Below are 19,125 nucleotides of genomic sequence, written 5' to 3'. Positions count from 1 at the left end.
CCTGCTTTGTAATCAGATTGTTTTGTATTACTAATCTTGGCTCAAGAAAACCCTTTGAGACTGGTACATTATCAGACTACCAAACCATGAAACAGCAGAGAACAAAAAACTTTTCTAATAGTGTGCAGAGTACAGTGTTTGCTTGCCATCTCTTCCCACCACTGTATCTAGTCAATATGAGAGGTGTTTGTCAATAAACTACAAAAATCAGCCCCTATAAAAATAAGCAAACGTACACAACAGCATTTAATACATTATAATTCCTAAAACAAACATTTTTATGAAAACAAGTTTCGCTCTTTTCCATTACCATGCTTCATTCTAATCACATTAATAGAAAGTGGAGTTTATTCATGTATTAGCATCACTTTAAAAAGCAAGATAATCTTGTGATGTTACTTTGTTGTTCATCTTCAAACTCTGAATAATAGTAATTTATTAAAGAAGCAAAATTGCTAATGTAGCTGTAGCAGATATGTTTGTTTTGTTCAAAATACACAGGATTAGAGAAATTTGCATCCAAATCTCTGGATTTAGTTATAAAAACAAACTAGTTTTTAATGTTAAAATCTTTCAAGTAGAAAATCTGACTCTATAGAGGAACATTTTCCAAACGACATCTAAGTCAGAATTGAAGCATCCTGCTCATAACATCCAAAAAAAAAAGTCCATCTCACAGCCATTTTCAAACAAGAAAGATGATGGAGTTTCCTGCTCAAAAATATACGAGAACGTCCAAAATGAATAGTCATTTTTCAACCTGAAATGTCCAAATTCTGAGTGCCCAAAAATCAAGGATAAGGACGTCTGTCTGGTAGCACTTGCACAGAAATGGCCTAGTGGTCAGTGCAGCAGACTGTAAGCCAGGACACCCAGGTTTATATCCCACTACAACTCTTATTTTAAATGCTGAGTCCTCCAGGAATAGGGAAATACCTACTGAACCTGATTGTACACCACCTCAGTAGGCTTCAGGCGTCATAAATATTTAGGTACAGTAGGTATATGCCTGTTTCTGGAGAGCTCATAATTTAAAGGTTTAAAAAAAAGAGAGAGAGAGATGAAACTGAACCTGGGTCTCCTGTTTACAGTCCTCTGCAAGGTTATCAATAGAAATCAAACAAAATAAAACATGGAAAAGAAAATAAGATGATACCTTTTTTATTGGACATAACTTAATACATTTCTTGATTAGCTTTCGAAGGTTGCCCTTCTTCCTACAGTCCTCTGCAGTAACTACTAGGCTACTACTCAGACCTGCTTCCGGCTTTAATCAGAATGAATATAGTACCTGATGCTGTCATAGAGCCTGGTATACCTTTCCAATTTCACTTTCAGGGGAGAGGGAGGGGGACAGCAACCACTGAGATTTATGAGGGTTCATGCCTTCATTCCTCCAGTGGTCAGCTGTTTAATCCTTTTGGACATTTTGGGCTAAATTCTATAAATGGCACCTAAAACGTCAGCACACACAAAAAACGCTTAAGCGGTATTCTATAAGCCTAAAGTTCAGCACAGTTTATAGAATACACACTTAAGCGGAAAGTCGTGTGTAAATTTAGGTGCAGCCATTTGCTCCAATGAAAACATGGTGCAAATGCCCATGCTTAAATTTACACACGGAGCACCATTATTCTGTAATTATGAGCGTAACTCGAAGCCATGTCCCTGTTCTGCCCGAAAACGCCCATGACCCTTTCATTTCCATGCCCCCATTTTTGTAACACCCCATGACTAACTTTACGCGTGTTGATCCCAATTAAATGTAATTAGTGCCAATAATTGCTTGTATTTTTGAACAAGAAATCCTGACGTTTTTTTCTGTTCAAAAATGGTTGAGAGACTTTTTTGTTTTTGGACATTATGAGCAAGATGTCCCAATTCTGCCCCAGTTCTTTCAAAAATGCCCCTCCAGGCATGCTAATTTGTAGCATTTTGTGTCAAGATTCTTCTATCCCTTGCTGAGGGCTTTATAACAAAAGATAAGTGCTGTACTATTAGCGTGTCTGAGAAAATGTCTAGCTGAGGTCAGCATGATTAATAAAAGTTAGAAAAAGAAAAGAAAGCAATAAAAGAAAAAAATAAGAGAGGAGTTTTTACGACCAATGATTGAATGTTGGACGCTCATGCTGAAAGCAGCTGTGCTGCAATTGCATTTGTGGTCAGACCCGTTTGAGATCTCTGAGGTCTTTTCTTCTCGGCAAGTAATAGAAGAATCTTTTTTGGTAATGCTGTTGTAAAATATGGGCTATATTCGGCAGCACATTAGCAATTGAGTTTGTGTAGTTTACACTAACGTGTTTGGCATATGTGTGTGGTTGCATGTTTATATTAACATAATTAAAATAAGAAGTCAGTTTACAAATTGCCACCTTACTAAGCCTGTTGTCCAAAAAAATAAATAAATACAACCTCCTGATGCTCCTCCATGTAGAAAACCCCAACCTTCCTGAAAACCCAATGCAGTTATTCCATTGCAGATTTGGATTGCAACCACTATTCCGTACAGGGTACCCCAGTGCTTCTTTGCCATCTTCTTTGTCATAAAGGATCCTCAGTGATTACCCCATGCTTTTTTTATATTCCATTGCAGTTTTGTCTTTATATCTCCTTCAGAAGTCAATTTCATACATTCTTGAGGAAAGACTTTTAGGCATATTTTCAAAGCACTTAGCCTTCCAAAGTTCCATAGAAACCTATGGAACTTTGGAAGGCTAAGTGCTTTGAAAATATGCCTATTTGTCTTTTTAACTTTAGATGTAATTCTTGAACATTAAGGAGGGAGATTATCAGCTGTGTTAGGGCAACAACCGGTGTTATTTGTCCCTTAACAAAACTTAAATGGCACTAATGCAGTGATATTTAAGTCACTGCAGGTTACACAGTAATGAGATGCAAATACACGTAAAGCAGCTCATTACTAGGTAAATACTATAATGCAACTTGTGATACACCCTGGGTACCCACCACAAATTGTATAGCCTAAACTCACAGTAACATAATTCTAGCTGAAAGCTTGAGTTATTTACTGCCCCAGAGCATCATGCCACAAAGCCACAGCCCACTGCTCTCAGCCTTGACTCCCATGGCCAACACCTAATTCAGACCCCTCCCTAAGAGCCCACCATCAACACCCCATCCCCCCACCATGGTCATACCATAATTCTCTGGTTGTGTACAGTAGGGTTTCCCAACTTCTTCAAGCCAAACAAATTTCACCCAAGTACTCCCGAATTCCGATCAGCACAGAGTTTTAAATGGGCATTTTATTGTTAAATGGGTAACTGGGCAACATACATAACAAATACAGGTCACTGCAACTGTCATACAGACAGACCAAGACACAGTTGGCATAATCTGTTATATTTCAGTCTCGTATAAACTGTTTGGCCCCTTGAGAGGTGATGTGTTGTTCTTACAAACTGAGCAAAAATGAACAATGAAACTTAGATGGGATCTATTTATAAAAACAGGAGACAATTACTATATTCCAACAAAAAAAGAGTCAAGAAGAAGAAAATTTAGATAATATAATACAACAAAAAGAACAAGAGCAATATAATCTTAATTTAACAGAAATTCTAGAATCATCTATAACCGAGGACTCTGAGAGAATGAGTTTGTTAGTGTCTTTTATATTTGAACAAGATATGAAAGCAGTAAAACGTATGTTCTTTAAGAAGTCCCAAACTTTATTTTATGGGAAAAAGATATAGATGTACCCCGATGTTACTAGACAGACCCAAGTGAGAAGAAAAGCTTTTTTAGCCCTAAAGAAGGAGACCGTATTATTAGGTGCTTCCTTCTATTTAAATTACCCATGTAAATGTGTGATAAAATATCAAGGGCTCAAATATAATTTTTTCTTACCAGAACATTTAAAAACTTTTGTAGATTAAAAAAATGTATGTAAAGTTTAACTCCAGTTGAGAGATTAAATATATAGAGTAAAGATATGGTGTAGCATGTAAATGCTAAATAGAATGGTTTTTTACCTATTCCTTATTGTTTTCTCCTGAACATGGGTTTCCCTTCTTTATATTTTTTGTGGTCTAAAGAAGGCATAACACTTTTCCTTTGTTAAATCATTGTTTTACATTTGATTTGCTGTAAAACTGTTTCTGCCTGTATTTCTAAACTCAAGTACTGTACTTGGTGAACTTATTATAAACTAATAAATATGAATTTAAAAAAAAAACAGGAGATACGTGACTGTCGGATTGACTCTAAGTCAGCATTCTGCTTTGTGGCATCTCTGATCCAGCTGTTTTTTTGAATCAAGATGATCTTCTTTATATTCATTACAGTATATTGAGCACATATCTATTATACTTGACAGTAAAGGATTACTGTGTAGCCCCTGAAGCAGCCCTGTTGGGCGAAACACGGCCTGTGTCGGGCTGTTTTTGTGCGTGTATACATATACTGTAATTGGGTTATATTAATAAATATTGTTTTGTTTGCCCTCGATCTGCTCCGTTTGTTTTCCAATTAAAAGGGCAGGAACAGCTTAGGATCCCCTAGACTACCAGGGAATTAAGATATGACCATTGGAGTGAGGGCTTGACTAGGGGAGGGATTTGTATAGAGAGGCAGGTCTTGTTCAGTGAAAGGGCTCTACTTTAGCAGAGCATCAGGATCAGGGGGTCCTGGAAATCATGGTCAGGAGCATTGCGCCACTAGAATAACGCTGCTTGCAGAGTGGCTCAAGCAGCATCAATCTTTTACCATGGTAGTCAGCAACTTGCGGGATTGTTATACTGCAGCTTGATGATTCCTGTGGCAAATCAAGGTGCAGTAAAAGCTCACCTTTTACTGCATCTTGATAACTTCCCCCCTAAAAAGGTAATTTTCAAAGGCATTTCCATGGGTAAAGTAGTACTGTACACAAGTGTTTTTATCCACAGAAAGCAGACATATTCACAGGAACAGAGTTGGGGAAATATTTCTCTTGTATACATCCATTTTCAAATTCAAATATAAATGAATAACTTTTCACAGAAAAACTGTGTTCATCAAATTAAAGGTGTAAATGTGTATACAGTGCACTCCATTTAAGTGCACATCGGATAAGCGCATGCTCTGTTTCACTGCATGCCGTATTTCGGTCCCGTTTTTGGCACCATCAATTTCTATGGGGACAAACTTCGGTTTAGCGTACCACTGATAAGTGCAAGATTCGCTTATATGCATGGTTCAAGACCGCTCCTCTGCAGGAAAGACTCCGCATAAGCGCATGCATGGAATATGGAAGCCGATTGGCGCGCGACGAGATTTCAAATTTACTGCCTCTTTAACTGCCACAGGTAGAATAAGCAAAAGAATGTTGTTAGAGCGTACACCGGGGTCGTCGTCACAGCAGAACTGTAAGACTTTAACACTGGCTGAAACAATAGAAGTTCTTAAAAAATTAGAAAACAAACAAAGTCAAGCATCTATTGCTAAAGAATATGGTGTCAACCCCAGTCAAATTTCACGTGTCTTGAAGCAGAAAGACCAGCTTCTGGTAGACTAGCAAAAGAATACAAATCCACAATGGAAATGAAAATGGGCGGGAATAGCTGAGGAGGTAGAAGATGCTCTTCTTCGGTGGTTTTCTCAAGCAAGGAGCAGACAGTTTCCTGTCAGTGGTCCACTGCTTATGGAGAAAGCTAAACAGCTAGCTGAAAGTCTTGGACTAACTGAATTCAAAGCCACTGTTGGATGGTTGGAAAGAAGGAAGGAGAGGAACAGCATAAAATTCAAGAAACAGCATGGTGACAAACAAGACGCTGATGACTTTGGTGCTGAAAATTGGGATGTTTCAGTTCTTCCTACCATCTTGAACGAGTTTGTACCTCGTGACATTTTCAATGCTGATGAAAATGGTCTCTACTGGTGAATGATTCCTGATGGAACACTTGCAATCAAGCATGCCGAAACTACTGGAGGTAAAACATTGAAGGACCGACTTACAATCCTCCTTTGCTGCAATATGGATGAGAGTGAGAAGTTGGAACCCCTCATCATTGGAAAGAGCAAACAGCCCCATTGCTTCAAGAAAGTTAAGCGACTTCCTGTGTCATACGAGGATAACACAAATTCATGGATGACTGGGGAAATTTGGAAGCAGTGGCTAAAGAAGTTAGACACTAGAATGCGGGCACAAAAGCGTCAGATTTTGTTGCTTTGTGATAATTGTGCTGCACACAGGAATGATGTCAGGCTGTCTAACGTCAAGGTGGTCTTCCTGCCACCAAACACTACCTCTCTGATCCAACCTATGGATCAGGGCATAATAGCCAATTTCAAACAACATTATCAGGCTCTTGTGCTACGTCATCTGATGAGCGTTATGGATGACCAGACTGGCAAGGATAAAAGTGCTGTTGAACTGGCTCGTAATCTATCACTGTTGGATTCCCTACATATGCAGAAAGCCTGGAATCATGTTACACAGGCAACCATTGTGAACTGTTACAAGTGGGCAAGCTTTGTTAAAGATGTGGAGAGGGACGAAACAGATGCAGCTGTTGCAAACGTGTCAGATGAAAAGGTTATTGACATCCCAGCTGGTGTTACTGAAGAGGAGTTCCATTGCTACGTAGCTGTTGATTACAATCTACAAACAGCTGAAGACAGCACTGATGCCAAGATATGCGCCTACACGTAGGCAACAACGGCTGATGATGGAACAGATGAAGAAATGAGCAGCAAGGCACATGCTGATGAAATTCAACAACATCCTGTCACTTTTGCAAGAGCGCTGGAGAGTCTCAATATCGTGCGGCCCTATCTGGAGGCCACTGGATGTCAGTGCTATGACAGTTTTTACCATCTGGCAGACATAGTCTATGGCACTCACAGACCCAAGAGTGTACAGAGGACTATAACTGATTACTTCAAGTAAGCCTAATGTCAGTTAACTGAAACTGTATACTGTACATATAATAATAAACAGTACTGTACATATGTTTATCAGATGTCAAGCTTCTTTGGGTCACAACGGTTAAGTGCAAGCTCTGGTTAACTGCATGCATTTCTTTGGTCCCAGACCCTTGCACTTAAGCGGATTGCACTGTACAGTCTTCCTGGGGTCATTTCTAAATTTAAAGTATGCATGTACATTAGCTTTGAAAATCCAACAGAGTCCACGTGGAGGGGCATAATTGAACGAGGCGCCCAAGGTTTCCTGAGGGCATACTCGCAGGACGTCCCCGTGAAGGGGTGGGGAAACCCGTATTATTGAAACAAGATGGGTGTCCATCTTTTGTTTTGATAATACGGTCAGGGACACCCAAATCTCAACATTTAGGTCGACCTTAGAGATGGTCATCCCCGGTTTTCACCGATAATGGAAACCGAGGACGCCCATCTCAGAAACGACCAAATCCAAGCCATTTGGTCGTGGGAGGAGCTAGCATTCATAGTGCACTGGTCCCCCTCACTACTACTACTAATTAGCATTTTTATAGCGCTACAAGGCGTACGCAGCGCTGCAAAAACATAGAAGAAAGACAGTCCCTGCTCAAAGAGCTTACAATCTAATAGACAAAAATGAAGTAAGCAAATCAAATCAATTAATGTGTACAGGAAGGAGGAGAGGAGGGTAGGTGGAGGTGAGTGGTTACAAGTGGTTACGAGTCAAAAGCAATGTTAAAGAGGTGGGCTTTCAGTCAAGATTTAAAGGTGACCAAGGATGGGGCAAGACGTAGGGGCTCAGGAAGTTTATTCCAGGCGTAGGGTGCAGCGAGACAGAAGGTGTGAAGTCTGGAGTTGGCAGTAGTGGAGAAGGGAACAGATAAGAAGGATTTATCCATGGAGCGGAGTGCACGGGAAGGGGTGTAGGGAAAGACGAGTGTGGAGAGATACTGGGGAGCAGCAGAGTACATTTATATATACATGCCAGGACACCAACCGGGCACCCTAGGGGGCACTGCAGTGGACTTCAGAAATTGCTCCCAGGTGCTTAGCTCCCTTACCTTGTGTGCTGAGCCCCCCAAAACCCACTCCCCACAACTGTACAACACTACCATAGCTCTAAGGGGTGAAGGGGGCACCTACATGTGGATACAGTGGGTTTCGGGTGGATTTTGAAGGGCTCACATTTACCACCACAAGTGTAACAGTTGGGGGGGATAGGCCTTGGTCCGCCTGCCTGAAGTGCACTAAAACTGCTCCAGGGACCTGCATACTGCTGTCAGGGAGCTGGGTATGACATTTGAGGCTGGCAAAAAATATCTTTAAAGTTTCTTTTAGGGTGGGAGGGGGTTAGTGACCACTAGGGGAGTAAGGGGAGGTCATCCCCGATTCCCTCCGGTGGTCATCTGGTCAGTTCAGGCACCTTTTTGAGGCTTGGTCACAAGAAAAAATGGACCAAGTAAAGTCGGCCAAGTGTTCGTCAGGGACGCCCTTCTTTTTTCCTTTATCAGCCGAGGATGGCCATGTGTTAAGCACGCCCCAGTCCCGCCTTCACTATGCTTCTGATACGCCCCGGGAACTTTGGTCGTCCCTGCGATGGAAAGCAGTTGGGGATGCCCAAAATCGGCTTTCGATTATGCCTATTTGGGCGACCCTGAGAGAAGGACGCCCATCTTCCGATTTGTGTCGAAATATGGGCATCCTTCTCTTTCGAAAATAAGCCTGATAGTGAAAACTATACACATATTTCTCAGTAGTATGAGAGGTTAAAAAATTACCATCAAAAGGGTCAATTCTGAACAGCCTTCTAGGCCAGTTAGACACAAGGGGTAACACAGATACAGTAAACAGCACATATGCCTTGCATTGTCTATTTCTATGGGTGTATAACTGAGGATAAAACAATACACATACATTTGCCCACTCTAAATGCACTTTTCTGTAATCTAGCTAAAAAATTTGTACACTGTGGAAGCCCATGCATATTTTAGCCACACTGAGGCCATATTTATGGGGCAAATGCTTTTGAAAATAGATATACTAGTGTTTCAACAGTACCACAGCTCAATAACCGAACTAACACTTCAGACACACACATTAATACATTAATACACAAATTAACATTGATATGAAACCCAGCAAAATATTCCTAATCACCTACTGTCTTCTCCCTAACCTACCACTCATTCACAACCTCCAACACAGACAACACAACCTCCACAACACACAGACTACCCACACCAACAACACACAATATGCACACTCAAAAAATCGAACCTGCTAGCCACGGTCACCAACAACAGAAATGAACGAAAGGACATAACAAACCTACACACCAACTAGACAGACAACTGATAAAAATTAACACCACTGCAAACTCAACAGAATACCATCATCAACAAATACAAATAGGATACATCAATGCCAGATCAGCAGTCAATAAAACCACGACGCTAACAGACTGGATCACAACTGACCATCTCGACTTCCTACTCATCAACGAAACTTGGATCCACGACCCCTAAAACCCAATAATACTAGAGCTCTGCCCTCCAGGTTACAAAATTACCCATTGGACAAGAGAAGGAAAAAGAGGAGGAGGAATAGCAATAATATATAAATCTCAATTCACAGTCACAACAATAGCTGAAGCTATGCTTTCCCAACTCGAAATAGCCTCAGTCAGAATCAATCACCCCAACCTATGTGATCAACTAGACTAATTTTATTTTACAGACCCCCGGGCAATTGACAAGACTCACAAATGCACCTTCTGGACTTTATATCAAACATGTGTGTTACCTCCCAAAACCTTCTCATAGCAGGAGACATCAATCTTCACCTTGAAGATAATAACTCAAGCAATGTACACGAATGCAAAGACTTCCTGCAACTTTGGGAACTACACTGGCCAAACACACAACCCACCCATAAAAAAGGTCATACACTAGACATCATCACCCACAAATTCTCACTAGAACCAAATATCAAACTAATAGATACAAAATGGACAGATAGGCCATGGTCTGACCACTACAGTGCAAATCTTTCCCTACACTGGAGAACAAAAAAGACACAACAAAAACAACAAACATATATTACGAGAGGCAAAACAGACCCACTAACATTCTGGCAAAAACTCTACAGTGATGAATGGACAATACCTACAGACTCAACCCAATTTCTCCAAGATTGGGACAACAAATGCAGAATAACACTAGACAACATAGCACCACTTCAAACCAGAACCTCACATAGAAAAAACTCAATACCATGGTTTAACGAAGAATTAAAAGAACTAAAAACACAAGTCAGAAGACTGGAAAGAGCATGGAGTAAGAAAAAAAAGATGAACACACACACAAAGAATGGAAGCAACTACAAAGAAAATACAAATACAACATCAGACAAATGAAAAGGACCTACTACAAAACTAAAATAGGACCAAACTACAAGGATACACACAAACCCCTTCTCACTCGTAAACAATCTTCTAAATACTACCAAGGTGACCTCCAACAACTCAGAAACACCATCAGCAACCAACCTTGCGAACTACTTCAATGAAAAAATCATAAAGCTCCGACTCATGATACCCACTACTACAATGGACTATACAAATATCCTCGAATGTCTAGACCCAAAACCGGGAGAATGCCCAGCAGATTGATCATGGACTGACTTTGACACGCTCTTACCAAAAGAAATTTCACACTGGCTAGGAAAATACGCCAAATCCCAATGCAAATTAGACATCTGCCCTAACAGTCTAATAAGATCCGCACCCAAACAATTCAAAACAGACCTCAAGAAACATATAAATTACAGGCTTCAAAATGGACTCTTTCCCACGGATAAAGGAAACATCCTCCTCACCCCGCTACCGAAAGATGATAAAAAAAAGCACAATGGACCTAACTAATTACTGACTAGTAGCATCTATTCCACTCATGACCAAACTCATGGAAGGCATAGTGACGAAACAACTTACTGGATACTTAAATAAGCACTCAATTCTGCACGAGTCCCAATCAGGATTTCGAACGAACCACAGCACTGAAACTGTACTAGTATCTGCAATGAACTCATTCAAACAAGCAATTGCGACTGGCAACAGCATCCTCCTCCTGCAATTCGACATGTTCAGTGCCTCTGACATGGTCAACCATGAAATACTAATACATATACTAGAATACTTCGGAATAGGAGGCACTGTCCTCAAATGGTTCAAAGGATTCTTGACCACAAGATCATACCAAGTAGAAACGAACGGGGACAGGTCACCTCCATGGACACCGGAATGTGGAGTCCCCCAGGGATCCCCTCTCTCACCACCATTATTCAACCTAATGATGATACCTCTAGCCAAACTACTAGCCAATTAAGTCCACACAATTATGAACACACACCCTCTAAAACTACCTTATCACCTATCTTCCTCCTTCCCTCTCCCTTCTTTAAGCAATACACAGTACTAACTGTATCTGATATCCAACTATGACAATGTTATCAAATCTATGTAAGCTACATTGAGCCTGCAAATGGGTGGGGGAATGTGGGATACAAATGCAATAAATAATAATAATAAATCTAAACAAACTGCACTGGCTTCCCATAGCAGAAGACTCAAGTTCAGAGCTGCTTGCTTAGTTTTTCAAATCCTACAGAGCATCACCTCTGAACTGCTAAGACCGCTTCGCTATGTCTGGTCCAGTCTAACAGATTGAAACATCTGATGCTAGCATCACCATCCAAAAGACAATTAGAAATCAAAAGATTTTCAGCTCTCTATTCCCTATTCTTGGAGTCAAAATATGGAATCTCTACCTATTCCCACCAGAACAAAAAACAGCTACTTCAACTTCAGGAACAGGCTAAAACCTTTCTCTTCCAAAAGACTGCTTCAAAACAATCCATCATGACTTCTACTTCCTAGTATAATCCATTATCCTTTCCTTAATGTTTTTATTCTCATGCATTAATCCAATGGTCTGTAATGTTTCTCAAACCTCATACTAACACTATTTGCTTTTGTCTCATCTAGAATGTAAACCACACTGAACCCTGGAAAGGGGATATTAGCGGTGTACAAGAATTGATTTGAATTTGAAAACTGTCCTCAGAGCATTTATTTTATGAAGTTTGCAAAACTGCAAATAGTATAAAGTTTAAATAGATAATAAAGTTATACAAAATATTGTCAGATATGTAATAGTCAAATAAAAAAAGTGGGGGCTAAACAACTTTAGCTGTTTGTAGCTATAACCAATACTAGATCAAAACAATAACAAAAACAGAGAAAAATATGTATAAAACGTATGAGAAGGTATCAGAAATTGCATCTAAATATGCATAAGTACAAGTCAAAAGACTGTCTCTCAAGTGTTCTCTCCCTCTCAGTCCAGATCTCCATATATAATTTCAATTTAATGTAATACCTCATAATGCAAACACATACCCCACCATTTAAACCATTTGGGACTGCTGAATTCAGGGAAAGAAATCCAGCATTGTTACCTTCATAACATAACTTCATTGATATCATCCCCTCCTCTCTCATATGGTGAGGGATTTTTCACCTGAATTCAAGGTTTAAATAAAGATCTGGTCTGTTGACAGCTATTTAGAGTTTTGTGGGACACTGTTCACAATTTCTGCATGATGACGTCAAGAGTTTGACTCTGCTGGCTGAGCTGTTATCGCTTTTAAAATTTGGTATGATACTGTGATAAAATGAATGAGGCTTTATTCAATTCAGGTATGTGCTGAGCTATGAGGTACTACATTACATCTGGAATGTATTCATTTTTATTTTCATTTTGGTTTTTTTAGCATAGTAGAGTCCAGTTGTAAGATGTGTACGATATTTCAGTTTTCAATAGTGAATATTTTAGGGAAATTTTGAGATGGACATTTATGTGCAATATATCCTCTATCTTTTACACATCTTAACAGTAGCCCATGTTGATAACTTTTCACTTAAATCTGTTTAGTCCCTAAATTAGTTTATATTTATTTTATTTTTCATGTTTGGTTACATATGTAATATTTTCATTTTTATTTATTTCTCCAAGAGGCTCTTGTTTCTTATATTTTAAATTTTGAATGACCTTTCCAGTATATTTCATTTTGCATTTAAAAGAATCAAAGATATATCATACATCTGAAAGGCTATTTAACAGTGAAAAAAAAGCATGTTTTTAAGAACTGTTTATCTACATAAAATTCAAATTATTCAGGAAAACTCTTCATTTCATTAAAAGTGTTTCCTAAGAAGTTTATTTTCATGCTTCAAGACTTTCCTTCTAAAGTTTCATTTACAATTACTCTTTTGTCATCATGAATTAAAAGTAACAGTAGCAGATACACTTTTCACAATTGTTTAATTCTTTGGTCCTAATCCTTTTCTTTACTGGTGTGAATATATGTTTCTTTTTTCTTCTGTAAAACTAACCTTGTATATCTTGAGGAATTTGTTATGTACATCCTTAAATATGGGCAATGCTCTACAAAATAAGTATTATCCTTCTCTATTGTATTCACCCTGCTTTCTGTCAATCAAAAACAATTTCAGTGTTGCTGTGAACAATCAAAACTGACAAAGCAAGCAAAGACAGATAAGAAGCAGTACTGAACCAGGTAATATGTTTATAAACACACACACAAAAAGGCAAGTTAGGATTACACTGGTTGAGAACTACATTAAAGTACATTTATGGATACCAGTTTGTTTGTTTTTTAAAGAGGTAAATAACGATTTGTGACTATTACTGAAACAGAACACTAATAAGCATTTAAGAACAGGCACTGTTCCCCAGATTCTATACAGCGCACCTAGAGTTACATGTGGTTCTGCACGTAAATCTAGGCGTATTCTATAACTATGCACATAGATTAATTGTTTTAACAAGGTGTTAAGCATTGTTAACAGCTCTTAACAAGTAATAATGAGCACTAATTGGCAAAAATTAGAATTTACATGCGTACATTGGTAAGCGTATTCTGTAATGTACTGCACCTAAATTCTAACACACGTAAAAGAAAAGCAAAACTATGTGCATGTAAGGACTGGATAAACTAATTAAAACAAAGTTTACAGCAAATGCCCTTAATATGTAATACCTGGTATCAATAATGAAACAGTGATGGAATATTCACATAGCAAGCAGCCTGAGCCAACGGATTTATTTTCCATTGAACGTAACTAACTTTGTATGAAATTGGTGGCTAATAGTGTGCTGAACTGGACAATGTTGGCATATTTAGACTACCTCTGGACAGAACTTCAGAATGAAGGAAGCCCCTACCTCATTATTCAATACATATCAATGAAATAATAGTAATAAAAAAGGCAAGTGCATTTTTATAATATACCACTGCTTTAGTGGCCCTTTACTAGATGAAAACATCTCTGCATGAATACAGTGAGTCCCTAGAGCCAGCCCCTCCAAATGACACAATGATTTAAAATGTAGAACAAATTAGTACTCTAACCGATGAAACTAATACTTCCTCTGTGTACATCTGTATGCAGCACAAGCCAGCATGTTTAAAAAGGAAAAATTAGTTCTTACCTGATAATTTGCTTTCCTTTAGTCCCTCTGGACCGATCCAGAATGCGACTGATGGGTTATGCACGCCTCCCAGCAGGTGGAGACTAAGAACTCTGACTCTAGAGCAAGCTAATAAGAGCCCTGGCTAGCTAAAGATAGATTCGATTGGAGACTATAACCAAAGCTTTGTAGTGTATGAAAAAAATGATTCATACTATTACTCCTGAATATGCTGAACTGTATGCTGATCTTGCACATATAAACCTTATAGATAATGAAAGTGATGTATGTACCGGAGTGGCTTTTCTTTTTCTTAAGTGGGAAGCCACCACCTCAAACAGCTACCAAAAGAAGACATACCACCACATAAACAGGTGAACTCAGAGCTTCTCTGCTTGTTCGTGCCTGAATAATTTATTTATCTTTTTTTTTTTATGCGGCTGCCTCTCTCCAGTGGCGTAGGAAGGGGGGCGGTGGGGCAGTCCGCCCCGGGCGCACGCCACTTGGGGGGGTGTCGGCTCCGCTGGTTCCCTGCTCCCTCTGCCCCGGAACAGGTTACTTCCTGTTCCGGGGCAGAGAGAGCAGGGAACCAGCGAGCCGACGCAGTTCCCAGCGACGTGCAGTCGGGGCGAATCGGCCCTCCCGTCCGCTCCCCGCTTTCCTATGCTGTAAGAATGCATTCCGGGGGGGGGAAGCGCGCCGAGGGGGGGTGCCATGTTGCACCCAGGGGGGGTGCGCAGCGGCGACCCACCCCGGGTGTCAGCCGCCCTCGCTACAGCACTGCCTCTCCCAAGTCTTACAACTCTCTTCCCTTGAAGAGGTCAAGGCAAAGCTCAAATCCACAGCAGCACAGAGCCATGCTGGGAGACTATGGGAGGTCTAGGAGGAGGGACCCAGCCACCCGAGTTTGACACCAATGAGGCTTTGAGAGACCCCCATGGACCTCAGCCTCCAGAACTTGCAAGAGATACTGGTGCACAGAATCAGCCAAACCAAAAGAAAATGGTAAAGATACCTGAAGAATCCTAATTATCCATTTAATAAAACAACACAAACTATCTAAGAAAACAAAAAAATTGCCTATTAAAACAAAAAAGAGAGTAGAGAGAAAGAGACCAAAGGGCTCACCACCTTCCACCTGATGGAGACTGAGAATACTGAATCAATCTCTAGCTAGCCAGGGCTCTTATTGGCTCTCTCTCTAGAGTCAAAGTTCTCAATCTCCACCTGCTGGAAGGTGTGCAACCCATCAGTCACATTCTGGGCCGGTCCAGAGGGATGCTAAGGAATATAAGTGAGATTAAATAAAAATGCTACCAATAATAAAGAATGACAACGAGGATGCAGCAGCTCATAGGTTTGCTTGCTTTGTTTTGAGTGTACTAGATGACGGCTATGCAGGGAAGAGGAAACAAAGGCTAACCTAAATGGCTTCAACTTTTTGACATCATCCTGTCTCCTGTTTTCTTCAACCTCTTTGATGTAACCTCAACTATTTTAAACTGTTAACTGATTTGTCGGCTCAGGCATCCCGGAGATGCTCCCAGGTCCCTCCCAGAGGAGGGATTCTAGACCAGGGGTATCCAACCTCAGTCCTCAAGGGATGCAATTCAGTCGGGCTTTCAGGATTTCCTCAATGAATATGCATGAGATCTATTTGCATGCACTGCCTCTATTGAATGCAAATAGATATCATGCATATTCATTGGGGAAATCCTGAAAACCCGACCTGGTGAGGGCTGAGATTGAACACTCCTAGTGTAGATGGTCTAGAAGGGCTCAATATCACCTCATCATCCAAGTCATCCTTAGCCAGACAGTGGGTTCGCCTGGAACAACAGGTACCATGAATGATGTTATCACTGTTTATCACGATGAGGAAGTCACAGGCAAGGCAAAAGGGTAAACCATCTGTTTCCTTCTGCATTTAGGCCTTCAAAAGTTAAGAGGTAATGAAAATAAGGAGATGTTATGCACATCAGAGTGAAAGTTCTCTAAGGTGCATCTTACTTGGATGCCATCTTGGTTCCCTTGCATCTTTACTCTTCAAGCTCTCAATATGAAATCCAGTTTACAATCTGACATCACAGAGCTGCTGCTTTCATAGGAGCCAACATTTCATAATGATTGGGGGTGCTAAACTCATATTATCCCTCCCTTTAAACGTTGAAGGTGTTTACTTAGTATTTTTTTAAATAATTTTTATTGGCAAGAAATATGCAAAATAGAAACATCAACATGACTTAGTATTCAAGTTACTTAAGGATCCACTGCACCCACAGATCTGGCACCTGTGGCAACTATACAACACTTTTTTAAAATAATGTTTAAGGCAGAAGTGGATAGAAATAAATATAATGTCAATTATTTTGTTGTGTAGGTTAACTACAATTAAAAGTAATTTCTTGAACAGAAAAAGGCCATAGGCCTACTCTAGCATTATTCTTATCAGTGGCGTAGCCAAGGGTGGGCCAGAGTGGGCCCAGGCCCACCCACTTTGGGCTTAGGCCCACCCAGTAGCAGCACATCTATGATGTGGTTCGCAGGGATTGCTAAGCCCCACTAGCTGAAAACTCCCAACAACTGTCCCTCCTGCATACCTTGTAAATAGCAGATCTTTGCCCGCAGCAAGCAGCGACTGATACATATTCCTCGCACCAGCCCCACCGCCTTCCCTCTGATGTATTCCCGCCTATGCGGAAACAGGAAGTTGCTTCAGTGGGAAGGCTGTGGGGCCAACATGAGCAGTGTGTATTAATTGCTTCTCACTGCTGGTGAAAATCTGTTATTTAAAAGGTATGCAGGAGAGCGGGGATGTTTGAGAGACCATAAGGCATGCAGGCAAAAGGAGAGACCAAATCACCTGTGGCACTGGGTGGAGTTCTTCTGCCCACCCATCTTTCGCCCAGGCCCATCCACAATTGGGTGTCTGTCTACGCCCGATTCTTATCCTTTGTAACTACTATTTTCAAATTAGCACGCACTGCATGGTTACTGCATGGGTAGCACCACCTGTGTTGGGCTAGTGGTAATTCCGTGTTCCTACACGGCAAGCCCATTGCCATAAGGCAACCCTTTAGTAAAAGGGCCCCATTGTAATTTTGTAAGTCTAAGTGCTTTGAAAATACGCCTCTAGGTGATGCAAATCAGCTTCCCACTAGAATATAAAATGCATCTACATTTCAAATGACTTACCATAGAACTGGGATGTATTCTCTTACATCGGGGGTCCTTTTACTAAGGTGTGCTGAAAAGTGGCCTGCGCTAGTGTAGGAGTGTGTTCTGGACTCGTGCAGATCCATTTTTCAGCGCACCTGTAAAAAATGACTTTGGGGGGGGGGGCAGGCAAAAATGGACGAGTGACAAAATAAAAATTGGCGCATGTCCATTTTGGGTCTGACACTTTACTGCCATTCATTCACTTAGAGGTAAGGTCTCACAGGTTAACTGGGTGGTAATGGTCAACGTGTGTTCAAATGCCAATTATCGCCCGCGTGCCAGAAAATAAAATTATTTTCCGGTGCGTTTAGTGGACACACTTAAAAAATGAAATTACCACCCGGGCCACACAGTAGCCGAGAGGTAATTCCAAATTGATGTGCGTTGGGTGCGCATGGGCGCCTATGCGGCTCAGTAAAAGAGCACCTAAATTTGTACTCTAAGGGAGAGATATGCTATAAACCAATTGTGGGATGATACTGTGCTACTGCCTTGATATTTGGCATCTGTCATGCCTAAACACCTCCATATGCCTTTCTGAAAATATGCTAAAAGGGGAGCTGAGGAGCATTATAGGGGATAGGGAAAAGGGAAATGTGGGAGTATAGAATTTCAACATCTTTTTTTAATTATTATTTTGCTTGCCTGTCCATGTTGCCCATTTTGTAGAGCTACAGTGTGTAATATAGTAACCATTTGGTTCTAACAAACAAGGGAGAAGAATAAGACTCCTGCAGAATATGTTCATTTTTGAAAGGAAATAGTTTTCTATTGTACTGCTTTTTACTTAAGCCTTTATTTATTTCATGTTGCATGTCCATATGGGAATCAACAAAATAATCTAATAATACAGTAATTTGTAACTAAAGTAGACATCAGTGGTGGTTCAGCAGACAAAGCGTTGGAATTATTAGTATTTTTAAGAAGCAATGGTACTCTTTTACTAAGCTGTGATAAAATGTGGCCTTAGCGTGCCCTTACATGTGACTTTCCCATGCGCTAAGGCCATTTTTACCACAGCACTAAAATGGCTGATTTTCCATTATTTGAATTAATGGCCATTTTAAAAGTTAGGCCCCTGTTTACAAAGCCACGCTAGCGGCTGCTGATGCGGTAATGCCGACACATCCCATTCACTTTGAATGGGCTGTGTCAGCAGTGCTGTGCGGCTTTGTAAACAGGGGGATTAGTGTGTGAGAACTTATTGATACCTATTTTGTAGGCGGTAAGGGCTCATTCACTAATCAGTTACTGATGGTAATGTAGATGTGCTGATTAGTGCAGAAATGTCCACTCTCCACCTCCAGATAGACCCCTCTCCACCAAAAAAGTAAATATTTTTTTAGCAGTGATTTGCATGCACAGATCCTGGGATCTTACCACAAGATGCCTGAGCACATCCCGCTGTAAACCCTTTTAAGATGCAGTAAGCATGCACTAGCACAAAACCGTA

Source organism: Microcaecilia unicolor, chromosome 5 (genome assembly GCF_901765095.1).
Source record: "Microcaecilia unicolor chromosome 5, aMicUni1.1, whole genome shotgun sequence".
Classification (NCBI taxonomy): domain Eukaryota; kingdom Metazoa; phylum Chordata; class Amphibia; order Gymnophiona; family Siphonopidae; genus Microcaecilia; species Microcaecilia unicolor.
The sequence above is the reverse complement of the archived record's forward strand: the minus strand, read 5'-3'. Positions refer to the sequence as shown.